Source organism: Odocoileus virginianus, chromosome 23 (genome assembly GCF_023699985.2).
Source record: "Odocoileus virginianus isolate 20LAN1187 ecotype Illinois chromosome 23, Ovbor_1.2, whole genome shotgun sequence".
Taxonomy (NCBI): domain Eukaryota; kingdom Metazoa; phylum Chordata; class Mammalia; order Artiodactyla; family Cervidae; genus Odocoileus; species Odocoileus virginianus.
This window is the reverse complement of record NC_069696.1, coordinates 40,065,248-40,078,757: the sequence shown is the minus strand read 5'-3', so window position 1 is coordinate 40,078,757 and position 13,510 is coordinate 40,065,248. Positions and strand designations below refer to the sequence as shown.

Below are 13,510 nucleotides of genomic sequence, written 5' to 3'. Positions count from 1 at the left end.
GTTCTTAGCCCTAGTGAGTAAGCCCGTCACAGCTTCAGTTTTCTTACATATACAGGAAAGGAAAGTGAAGTCGCTCAGTCGTGTCCAACTCTTTGCGACCTCATGGACTGTAGCATACCAGGCTCCTCCGTCCATGGGATTTTCCAGGCAAGGGTCCTGGAGTGGGTTGCTAATTCCTTCTCCAGAGGATCTTCCTGACCCAGGGATTGAATCTGAGTCTCCCACATTGCAGGCAGATGCTTTACCATCTGAGCCACCAGGGAAGCCTTTACATATCCAGGACCTCACTCAAAATCTATGACCTGATCCAGCCTGCTATCTTCACCTTAATTACAAGCTGCCATGCACAGAAATCTTCAATTTTGTATTAGCCTCTGAGATCTTGATTTCCTAGCTTAGAGTTCTATGATGCCTGTGGTTTTAACATGGAAGTTACATGACTTGGAGCACCTCTGTATGTGCTGCTTCCAGTACCCTATGATTTAGTTTGCTAGCATTATCTATGGTGTATGTTTTTATACAACAGGACAAATGACTTACTCAGAGTCGCAGAATGACAAAGCCTGGATTGCAGCTGATTTTCCAGGATCTTATGTCCAGCCCATTAAATAATATATATACCTCCTACTTCAGTTGTATCAATTAACTTTTTTTAATTTTAAGTACTAAACAGAGAGACATGAAAAGAAAGCAAATCCTTTAAATCCAGATTCTCTTGTGGCCTGGCACAAGAGTATGGGTCTAATGCACACATACACTTTTTACCTTGAATTTACTCCATTCTTCACCCACATGCCAGCAGTGTTGATCATCTCACAGCATCCCAATACTTCCCATGGCCCCAAGCTCACTATATTTTGGCTAAGTCTGGGCAGCAGCAGCTGACAGAAAAGTTAATGTGTTCTCAGTATGGTTGGGCTTCACAGGACCTGTTTGTCCTCTGAAAACTGTGTACAAAATGTTGTAAAAATGTACATTGTTCTGGGAACCTGATCCAGAGCTTTCATTTGATTCTCAAGAGGTTCAAGATCCAAAATAAAGATTAAGAACCCAAAAGCCAGAAAACTAACAGGGTTGTGATAATTCCTTCTTTAAGAAGCTGTTCCATTCAAACACTCCTATTTTACCTTGGTGAACAATTAATATTCTGATTTACATATTTTCCCCAAGTTCACATCCTAATCCTAACTCTGATGTTTCCTTTTGATTAAAGGTCCTTTACTTTCATTTATAACCCTCATCACCTTTCACAAAAACCCCAAGCTCTTTCTCTCCCAAGAGTTAGGCCAGAGACCCAAATCCTAAGCCCACTGTAATTTTTTCAAGTCAGGGACCAACTGACAAGAAACATTCCGGCTCCAACATTCCAACTGTCTTACTAAGGGGCTAAAATAGTAAGAAAGACCTTTGTTGTGTGTGTGTATGTGTTTTGCTTTTTATTAAAAAGTTGTTTAAGCCAATCTGGCTACAAATCCTCAAGGGAAAATCTGGGGTCAAGAATCTATTGCCCCTTTCTGGTTAGGCCTGAATTTTCCTCAAGCCATCCCACATCTTCTGAGTAGAACAGGCTCTAATGACATACTTTACTGCAGACTTACAAGTGGAAATTCTTCTAGTCACTCTGAGAAAATCAGAGTCTAAACAAGTGTTTCTTACTCACTTTAAAAACACTTGTATTACACTATTTATTGACTTTTATCTTCTGAATCCTCCTTCATCAGCCCAGATTATTATACACAGCCTTACTTGCATAATATGTTCATTATGACTTGGAGGTCTAAATATTCTTTTTTGAACTGTCTTTCACCCCAGCTCTGAGATTTTGATTTACACCTCCTTCTCATTTCTAACTGAGATCATGGCTCTAAACACACTTCTGGACTTCTGTGACAAGCTTCTTTCCAATGGTTGGAAACAAACTATATGCAAAAGAGAAGGACACCAGAAAAGGGCTTTTCAGTAACTTAGGCAGCTTACAAGAATTAGTAAAGCTGAATTTAAAAAAAATACAAAAGAAGCCCCATCATCACAGAACTTCCTGGCTAACTGAGAACTGTTGTACATGAGAATCCATAACACAGAACTAAACTGAAGATATCTGGATCATGTTATGAACACCAACTATACTACAGAGAATATGCTGACAGTGCAGGAGACTCGGCTGAATTTATACAGAGCATATACCTTTCTGGATAAACGGTGGATAAAAGCAGGTCTCAATTTCCTCTCAAAATGGTAGGATGTGTTATGTTTTTAGGCACTGACTTCCAGATATTTGAACTGTCAGGATTTGTTTGGAGGCAACAAGAGTTTAATGAACTATATTCTTTTGACCTTTTATTTAGAGATGTGTAATGAAACATGGCTTAGTCTCCTTAACAATACAAGGAGGGACATGGCCACACAAAATGTGAAAATTAAAGAAAATCACTCACTGGGGTTCTCTGCATATTCTGGATTGCCTTTATTATCTTCACAATAGATCTTACCCACATCTGAGTCACCCCCTCTCCCCTGCCCTTCCCCCTGCCTCTCTGGCTTCGGTGATTTTAAGGGTTTACTCTTTGTGCTCCTCCTTCTTTGTGCCACTTGGCTCCCAATCGGCAGCATCCTAAGGGAACTGGGATAATGCTCCCTCCCTTAAAAACTACTCTAAAAGGTCACTATTTTCAGTAAGGTGAAGGGGAGGCAAGATGAAGGGGAGGCAAGACGAAGGGAAACTGAACTTTGGCGATGCATAAACAAGTTTCAAGACCCATACTCTGAAATACAACTGGGTTTCCCTAAGTAATATGTGTTGTGTGGGTGGAGGAAAGGGGGACAGAAGACACATGGAGGTAAGAGAAAGGAAGACAAAACAGGAGGAAGCAGTGAAGGCCCAGAGCACAGGGAATGGAGTTCTGAACAGCAGTGAGGAGAGATTCAGAGTGAGGGTAACATCAGTAGGCAACACGAACATATAGGGAGATGGTGAGTTACTCCTAAAAGCAAGGAATTATCACGTGGAAATAAAGCAGCATAAATGGGGAAAGACGTATCTTACGGAAAGAGGCCAAGATCCAAATGATTCAGGCTTCCAGTCATTATCAAACTAGCCTAATCTGAGCTGTCCTCATTCAACAGGTGCACTGTGAGAGGACAGGCCAAATCTCACTTTTCCTAGTCACACAAGAAGGAATGCCATCCAACTCAAAGACGAAAAAGGGAATCAGGATCCAATATATCAAAGAAACATACCAGTCAAGGGAGTCCTCTGTAAACTGAACCGGGGTTCAGTGCTGGGTTCAGGCCCCAAGAAAAACTAGGGCATCATCATGTACCAGAATAAAAAGACCAGGCGACGAGATAAGCCAGTCTAACTAGGGTCATGTTTAAACCCTGGCACACAGGTAAGGAAGCATCAGATTATTTAAAGACTGTGCTGAGCAGTGGGAAACTGGCTCCGTGATGTAAGGCCAGGATAAACTCTCTAACTCAGAGATTTGAACTTGCACGCTTTCTCTGGCCATGGCTGGGCAGGGCAAGCACAGGTGGAGATTGACAATTCTAAGCAAGATGGTTTGCCAGAGTTCAAGTCGATTCAACCTTTACCACTGAGTATCTGATATACATTCAATCCTAAGCTAAGTGCTGGGACACAGAGAATTCACCCCTGACTTGAAAGAGTTCACAGGGAAAACTAGAAGAAACAGCTTGAAAGTGTGCAGAATTTGTTTCAGAATGATTTGTTTCTTCAGATTCTGCCCATCAAACTAAGAATTTATATTACAACTAGGGTACGACCTCTCCCCACTGACGATCTAGTTCTTATAATAGTCCAGGTAACACTGTTTCTGGCAAACTTTCTCCATCAGTCATGGGAATGTCAGCGCCAACACAGTCTTGCACCCATGTTACCCAAGTTTTTTTATAACCTGTGAAGCTGACTTCAGAGATCATTGCTGATCCTCACAAAAGAAGACTGTGGAACAACTACATTCTTTTGTCACAAATCAAAAGGGAGAGACTGGAAGGGCTAGCACAGGTCATTCCTTCCCCTGAAAGTGAAAAGTCCATTGCTGTCATCATTGTTAAGTCATACTAATCTCCCACAATGAATCTGAGTTAAAAGCATACATGAAAAACAACACCTCTAGCCTCCATCAGGCTAAATTCTAAGAAAAATAGGAAAACAATCCAAAAATGTCTTGAAATGGCTAAAAAGCAATTTAATTCAGAGTTCATCAATCTGATTTAAAGATTTGCAGTACATTTTAACAGAAATAAATATAAGACATTCCATCTACTTGTTAAATTTTTGGACCAATAAATCAGTAAACTTAAAAGTTCTTAGAAAATATGTCCAACTCAGGGAAGAGTGGATGGAGATAGAAGGCAGAACATGAACACAAAAAATACAAAGAAACAACAGCAGAGGAAAAAAGGGTAAAAACAGAGAGGACACCTGAAGCAAAATCCTAAATGTACCAGGGAAAGAGGAAAATAAGAGCAAATGAAAATGGAACTAATATTGATGGAGACTGAGTGAATCATGGCTACTGACAGGTTCGACCCTTTGTTTTACAGATAAGCTGTGGCCTAGTGAGGCTGAGTCACTGCTTTGAGTTTACATAGTGACAGACTTATTTTCTTGGGCTCCAAAATCACTGCAGATGGTGATTGCAGCTATGAAATTAAAAGATGCTTGCTCCTTGGAAGAAAAGTTATGACGAACCTAGACAGCATATTAAAAAGCAGAGACATTATTTTGGCCAACAAAGGTCTGTCTAGTCAAAGCTATGGTTTTTCCAGTAGTCATGTATGGATGTGAGAGTTGGACTGTGAAGAAAGCTGACTGCCAAAGAATTGATGCTTCTGATCTGTGGTGTTGGAGAAGACTCTTGAGAGTCCTTTGGACTATAAGGAGATTCAACGAGTCCATCCTAAAGGAAATCAGTCCTGGAAATTCATTGGAAGGACTGATGCTGTAACTGAAACTCCAATACTTTGGCCACCTGATGTGAAGAGTTGACTCATTGGAAAAGACCCTGATGCTGGAAAAGACTGAAGGAGGGAGGAGAAGGGGATGACAGACGATGAAAGGGTTGGATGACATCACCGATTCAATGGACATGAATTTGAGCAAGCTCCAGGAGCTGGTGATGGACAAGGAAGCCTGGCATGCTACAGTCCATGGGGTCATAAAGAATCAGACACGACTGAGCGACTGAACTGAACTGAACTGAGCTGGACAGTGGCAGGACTAGAAAGGAGGTCAGTACACAGTAACTACTCAAATTTGGGATGAATTAAGAAAATAAATGAATGGTCTGAATGTTGGTGGGTCCCTCCCTGGCAAAATTCATGTGGTGAAGTCCTAATCCCCAGTGCAGCTGTGTTAGAAGACAGGGCCCCAGGGTCCCCAAACTGATAGAATGAGTGTCCTTACAGTGGAGAGTTGACCTCCACGAGCACCCAAATTCCTCCTCTCGCTCCCCCACAAGGCATACACAAAAATGAGGTCAAGTAAGCACACAGGGAGATGGTGGTAGCCTATGCACCGAGAGGCCTACCTGGTAGGCACCTTGATCTGGGACTTCCCAACCTCCAGAAGAGTGAGACAGAAACTTCTGCTGTTTAAGTCACGTGTCTCTGGTGCTCTGTTACGGCAGACCCAGCGAACTAAAACAGAACTGAAGTCCTTTGGCAAGGTATTCAAAAGGAGAGCTAAACTCATTTGTTAAATCTAAAATATAAACACATCTTACCCTTCTCCCTCTCATCTTTTCTTTCAGTTGAAGAATGAGAATGAGGCCACTGGCTAGCTTTAAGCAAAAATTCAGGTAACATTCTGAGAGGCAAACCAGAAAACACCTACACATCGGAGAAATTAAATAAAATCAGTCAAATAATGGTGGTCAAAATATGATTCTGTGCTTAGGAAAGTAACATATCCTTCACCTAGTCTCCAAACTATGCAAATAACAAATGCTCAAGGTATGTCTGTGCGCGTGTCTATTCTGCAGCCAGCACCATAAAAGAGGCAGACTGCCATTTTAAGAATCTGGTCAAGTCCCAAGCACCCCTTTCTTTTTTTTTTTTAATATATATATATTTTTAATTTAATTTAATTTTATTTTTTCCATTTATTTTTATTAGTTGGAGGCTAATTACTTTACATCATTGCAGTGGTTTTTGTCATACATTGAAATGAATTAGCCATGGATTTACATGTATTCCCCATCCTGGTCCCCCCTCCCACCTCCCTCTCCACCCGATCCCTCTGGGTCTTCCCAGTGCACCAGGCCCGAGCACTTGTCTCATGCACCCAATCTGGGCTGGTGATCTGTTTCACCCTAGATAATATACATGTTTCGATGCTGTTCTCTTGAAACATCCCACCCTCGCCTTCTCCCAGAGTCCACAAGTCTGTTCTATACATCTGAGTCTCTTTTTCTGTTTTGCATATAGGGTTATCGTTACCATCTTTCTAAATTCCATATATATGCCAAGCACCCCTTTCAACTTGCCTACTCTCTGAGCCCCTTCTTATGCCACGGGAGTCTATGACTAGACACTTACATTTTTACATATTATTAGCAAAACAAAATAGAATTTTTCATTACCAAATTTTTAAGAAATTTGCTTAACATATTTCTGTTTGGTGAAATAGCAAAAATACAGGTAAAAAGCTTTACTGCCCAACTTGAACATATATTTTAAAATTTTATTTATTTGATTAATAAATTAGGGTCCTTCTTGGTAAAAGAGAATCTTAAGGGATCAAAGGAAAATAAAAATTAGTGGAGGGAGGGAGGAGAGAGGAGGTTTAAAAGGGAGGGGACATGTGTATGCCTGTGACTGATTCATGTTGATGTATGGCAGAAACCATCACAATATTGTAAAGTAATTATCCTCCAATTAAAAATAATTTAAAATAATAATAAAAATGAAAACACAACAAAAAAAGTTACTGGAAAAATGCAAATTACCAATATATAAAAGTAGAAATTCAGCAGTTTTCATTATGCTTTATAGTACTTCCCCAAAATGGTCACTGACAATCAGCAAGGATGAATGAATGGGCTAACTATGCAACAGAAAAACAGTAAGAAGAACCCAGAGTTCATACATACAGACAGGACACTTTTAATTAGCATTTTAATCATCTTTGTTTATGAAATGTGCCCAGAAAATGCTTAGACCAAGAAAAGGGAGCAAAAAGAGTACTGTTTTCCTTGTAACATGAATTAGGTAAAACCACAGCATACCTAGATTAAAAGGCCCATAGAGTTTCAAAACAAAACCTCTTTAAATAGATGCCGAGATGGGTCCATCTTGTCTGCTCTGAAAAGAATTTTATAGCCAATATACAATCTGTCTAAAATTTATAAAGTGGGTCATAGTCTAAAAATCCATCTTTATTTCAGAATGTTCAGAATTGATCATATTTCCCCATTAAAAGAAACACACACACACACACACACACACACACACACACACACACACACACATTTATAAACGGTGGCTGGGTTTCCAGACCAGACCACGAAAGCCCAGTAATGTAATCAGGGAGGGGTGGAGGGGTGGAATGGGGAGAACACAGGAGTCCATGGAACCAGTAATGGACATGAACTACCGTACATCTGAAATAAACAGGAGGACAAGATAGCTAAAACAGTAGCAAATTACAAGTAATGCCAATGTAATTAAATAAGAAATGATGTGTTTTTTTCCAAATCATCTTGCATATTGGTTAGAAGTAGAAGACAAATTTAATCCACTAAGAAAGTGGAGACTTCTATGGAGACTTAGAGGAAGGAGTAGGAGTACTTTCAAGACTTTTAGCGACGGGTGCAATTTTTTTTGGGGGGGGGTGCAACTTTTAAAACTACAACTTCATTTTCAATCCACATTTCCATTTTCCTTGATACAAATGCATTTCTAATCAATCAATCTTAAGGAAGGTAATCTGTTTACTGTGTAAATGGGATAAAAAGATGGAGACAAGGAAAAGGAAACAGGAAGATTTAGAACAGAATGGGGAAGGAAAAGTAAGTGCTTAATTAAATATTTGCTGAAACGAGAGGAGGGAGAAATCTAAGAGTGTGCTGGCAGTGGGAATAACTGAAGTTTAAATAGTAAAACAAAAAGAGGTAAAAAGGAGAAGGAAAGACCCAACATACCCGTACTATTTTCAAAGGGGGAAGAATATAGGTGTTAAGTAAACCCTGAATCAGAGTTCTCGGTACTGCCATTAGGAATGTCACTGACTTAGAACAGTCCGGATGGGTCTAACCAGGTAGCAATCATGGTAACTAACATAAACTGAACATTTATCATATACCAAGAACTGAGAGCTTTTACAGGCTCAAAACAACCTTCTGAGATACATACTATTTTTGATGTTCTAATTTTATAGTTGAAGAGGCACAGTAATATACCGGATGTCATTAAGACAGAATGCCAGACAGCCAGGTTTGAAAACTCGTCAATTTGGTTCTAAAGCCCACATCATGAAGCACTACTGCCTCTAGAGTATAACCATCACAGAGGGACAAATGGCCCTAGTATATGAGAGAACAGGAAAAATACAAAGAGAGTTCTGCACTAAAAATTTCTATAGTTACAAAATATTCCCTTGTCAATGAAAAAGTAGTAAGTAGAAAGGGCTTCTCAGGTGGTGCGAGTGGCAAAGAGTCTACCTGCCAATGCAGGAGATGTGGGTTCAATCCTTGGGTCGGGAAGATCCCCTGGAGGAGGGCAAGGCAACCCACTCCAGTGTTCTTGCCTGGAGAATTCCATGCAGAGAGGAGCTGGCGGGCTACAGTCCACGGGATTTCAAAGAGTGAGCACACCCTCTTTCAATGACTGAGCCCACACACACACACCAAGGAGGAATAAAACCTCTGGAATTTACCACCCATGTGACAAATATTTATTGAGCATCATTCACTATTCTAGACACTGGAGAAACAGCAATAAACAAACCCGACAAAAACCTCTGTAGGTGAGGAAAGCAGTAAAAGAGATGTTTTTATAATATACTAGAAGCTGGTGATGGCTGTGGAGAATTTACAAGGAAACGACTGAAAAAGTACTAAATGCAAAGGTAACGTGAGCAAAGATGTGAAGAAGGAGCGGAAGCTTGTACACGAGGGTATCTGAAAAGAGCACAATCAGCAGAGGACAGCAGTACTGTTACAGAGTGCCTGGCAAGTCCGAGGAGCAGCTAAAAGGCTCGGGTGGCTGGAGGAGTGTGAGGAAAGGGAAGGACAGAAGGGACAGACATCAAAGTGGTACCCAGGAGCCAGTTCAACAGAGCCTTCTAGGGACTCTGCCTTTTCTTCTGAGTGAAACCCATCAATGGATTTTTGAGCATGGTCAGATTTATATTTTAAAGGTTTAAGTCAGATGGGTGTGCTCAGAATAAATTATTTGGAGTCAATGGTGGAAGTGGGGGAGACCAGGTAGGAGACTTCTGCAATAAAACAGGTGAGAGAGGATGGGGGTACTGAGCCAGGAGAACCACTGCAGGGCTAGGGAAAAGAGATCAGATTTAGGTGATTTTTGAAAGGCACAGCCTAAAGGACTTGCTGATTAATAAGACTGGAGTGAGGGAGAAAGAAGAGTCCAAGACGTCTCCAGGTTTTTTTCTGGCCCAAGGAACAGAAAGACGTCATCTGAGAAGGGAAGATTGTAGCTGTTCCCACAGGTATGAGACTCATCAAAGGCAAGTGGAGACCAGGAGTCCAGCTTGGCCAAGTTAAGTCTGAGGTAACTATGAGGTATGGGAATGTCAAGTAGGCAGGTGGATGTAAACTTCCTGGGATGGGTCTTCTTTTAGAACGTGACAAAATTTACTAACACCTGAAACAGTTAATAACCGGCCAAATGCTGAAGGTAGATACATGTATAAAGGTAGCTGGAAGAAAACAGACAGTATAGAAATGAAAAAAAGGTTCTGGATTGATAATTCTAAATACTGTTTTTATAAAAATAAAAATGTTTTGCAATTATGAAGCAAAGAAGATCATCTTGTCAGCACAATTATGTATTGTCAAAGGATTTCAAAAAAATCTTTAAATATTGCATTTAGACTATGTAAGTATGGGAAGAAGAACCAGAAGCAATAATTAACTAGAACCTATTAGAGGTTATGTTTGGAATCTGGAATCAGAACTTATAAGATGGATATGTTCCACGTTAATGAATGACTGTTCATAAGCAAGTAGATTATATTCAAAGGAAGCTGCCTTTTTAATATATACTTTCAAAACTAAGGAAAATTGGGAATAAAAACTGGGACAGTGCATGTTGGTGAAACATCATAGGTTTGGAAGATACAGATCTCCACAGATAGAGCTCTACAAAAGGACCAGGAGCAGAACAAAGGGTCAGAAGAGTACAAACACTGACACAGAACCTAGAACTCATGGCATAAATATAACTTGTGACAATTTTAGAACAAGTTTGGGATTGTCTTGAGTACTACTCAGCAAAAAACTTGCCTCAGTTAGAGCTATGAGGAAGAACAGGGCTGAATTTCAATGTATTTTCACAGAAGGAAAAGGAAGAGAAATCAAGAGTACATTAGTTAGATTTCAAAGAGAGCAATGATTCTTTCTGTGCTTAAAAAAACTGTAACATTCTTCTCAGCTCAGTGTATTAACTATTAATAGATTCAAACACCACTTTTAAAAAAATATCCAGAGGTCTTTTACTATCAACAAGGGTAAAGAAGGGGTAGACACAATGATGAGTTAAAATCTGCACTTGCAAAAGAATGGCTGGAAGACAGCTTTTGTCTATTTTCTTCAATATGATATTAGTACAATAAATGCTTTCATTTTACAGGAGAAGCTGCAATTACAATACTGCAAATTAGTAAGATAATTCCTCACACAGCTAGGAATGAACTTGGAGGAATAAATACAGAACTAGGAAGAGAACATCTACCCTCTCAACCATAAGCATGAGTCTGGGAGAACAGGAAGAAAGGGAGAGGATACAAAAAGGACAGAAAAACATGAAGCACTGCAAAAAAGATTTTTTAAAAAACCATGAATAGTATTCAAATGTGACTTGTAGTCATTACAGGAGAGATATGTAATTAGTTGCATGAATGAATTTTTTCTTATCTCTAATAAAGTCATTTTTCACTCTCATTTCTTAATTTCTTAAAGCAGATTCTTTACCATCTCAGGCCCTAGGGAAGCTCTCATAAAGAGTTAAACAAGATAAAATATCAGAGCGCCCACTGGACCCAGATGATAAATGGTTTTGGCTATTTGTCCTGGTTAACTGAAGAGCTAAATCTATGAGACTGGATGAAATCACTAAATAAAAGAATCAAGAAAAGTGGTCTAAAGACTTGGCCCAGAGTATGACAACTTTAAAACAGAAGAAATCACCAAAATGTAAGAAAAAAACCAAGAGAGTATAATGTCCTAGAAGTCAAGTACCCAAGAAAGTGTGTCACAGAGAAGGAAGTAATCACACATGTTCTGTTCTACAGGTGGGTCAGGTAAGAGGCAGACTGAGACCTGACCACTGGGCTGAGCAGCATGGAAGTTATTGGTAAAACTGACAAGAGCCATCTCAGTAGGATGGCGGCAATAAAAACCTAACTGAGTGGGCTTAGAGGCAATGAGGAAAAAAATTGGTATGTATAAACAAAGACAACTCTAAGGGAAAATGAATTTATCAGTAGCTGGCAAAAGTGAGGTTAAGGGCATTAAAGTGGATGAAAGAATACCTTAATTATATGTTAATGGAGCTAATCTAGAAAAGAGAGAAAACCTGATGATCCCAGAGAGAGGGGAGAGAATTGCTGGGTCCAGGTCTTGAACAGGCCAGCAGAGATGGGACCCACTACACAGCTGAGGGGTTGGCCTGATAAGGAAGGCAACTGTTTCATGTACAGTAATAGGAGAGAGGACAAGTTCACTGACGCCGATGGGACAAAGGGGGTCAAGTGTGGGGATGGGAAAGCGGATTGCTTCAGCTTTCACATGTATACTCTGGCAACTAGAAGATCTGTGACCAAAGCTAAAAAAAGGAGGAGTGATTTAGCAACGGATACAGCATTCTGGGGAGACTGCCCTGAGTGGCACGGTATCAGGGCACCCTTCTCATCTGCCCTCTAGGCTTCTGGAACTCTGAACTCTCTTGTAATCTCCAAATGGCATGACTTCTCCAAAGGGGAGAACAAAGGAGTCACTGGTCCACGGTGATGCTGAAATCTCACTGGGCAAATGCTGGGAGTTCCTTGATCAGGTCTCAGGTTCGGGTAGGAATTCTCTGTGGCTCTTGACTTTGAATCATCCTTCCCTTTTCAGCGAAAGGTAGCATGTGTTAGCAGCTGAGTAATTTTCTCAGCCTACTTTCTGCCAGAACAATTTTGGGGGTTCAACAGCCTCTTTTACTCCTTCTCCTTTTCAGCTGTAGCTGCAGTGGACCTCCTATGACTCTTGCTGAGACTACTGCAATAGACAAAAGCTACACCCACAAACACTGTCAAGATAAGCCCTTCTCTACCCTCTCTCCTGCTAAAATGGCTAGAAGTCCTAGTGCTTGACTGAGAGGTCTTCTGTGTGACTCTTAAGGCACTACCTCTGGTTTGTCTCAGGTCTTAACAAAAGGTTTTACAGCCACACCCTCAGCTTCATCTTTAGACTACCATTCTCCTGACAGTGCCCTTGAACTGACCTTTGCTAGAAATCTATGTCTTAATTTTACCATCATTTGCTCTGCATAAAGTCCGAAAATTTTCAAAACCATCACGTCCTGGCTCCTTTTTTAACAGTCTTTTCCTCAATTTATTTCTCTCTTCTTACTCTCTACTATAAGCAGCAAGAAGAAAGCAGTGGGCACCTTCAGTGTTTTGCTTGAAAATTTACTTAGGGACATCTCCCAGTTCCTTAGGCACACGTTTCCATTTTCCACACAACTACAAACAAGAGTGCTGCTAAACTTTCTACCACTACATAACAAGGATTCCCCTTCCTCCAGTTTCCTTTCCTTTGAGCCTTGATGGCAGTCTCCTCAAGGTCCCCAACTTTAGAAACAACATAGGTACTCTGATCTTTCACTGAAACTCCCCTCAAAGGCCACTGCCCATTCCAAAGTCACTCCCCCACTTTACATTTCCTGTGCAGAAACACTTACTTTGGGTACCAAAATCTACAGCTGTCCATTTCTCTTTGACGAATCATTCTCAAACAACAGCTACTACTTTTTATCTTGCAGCTTACGTGGATCAGGAAGCCAGGTGAGCTGGAGCTGGGTGCCTCTGGCTCAGGGCCTCTCATTGGGTCTCTCTGTCACTGAATCTTTGGCAGGGACGTCCTATCACATTTGCCACACTCTATCAGGTCAAAGTGAGTCATTAAGTTCGGCCTACACTCAAAGGCAAGAGACTGTGTAAGGGAGTGAATACCAAGAGGCAGGAATTATGGGACTATCTTAGAGGCCGAGTATCAGAGACGAGATGGAAAGCACGGCAGCAGGCTGGTTAACAGTATCGACT

General features: G+C 40.6%; 1 protein-coding gene across 17 annotated transcripts in view; it reads right to left on the bottom strand.

The window, feature by feature from the left end:
• RBFOX2 (RNA binding fox-1 homolog 2) overlaps positions 1-13,510 on the bottom strand; it is a 278,293-nt gene that overhangs the window by 128,651 nt on the left and 136,132 nt on the right. The gene's annotated exons all lie outside the window — the stretch shown is intronic.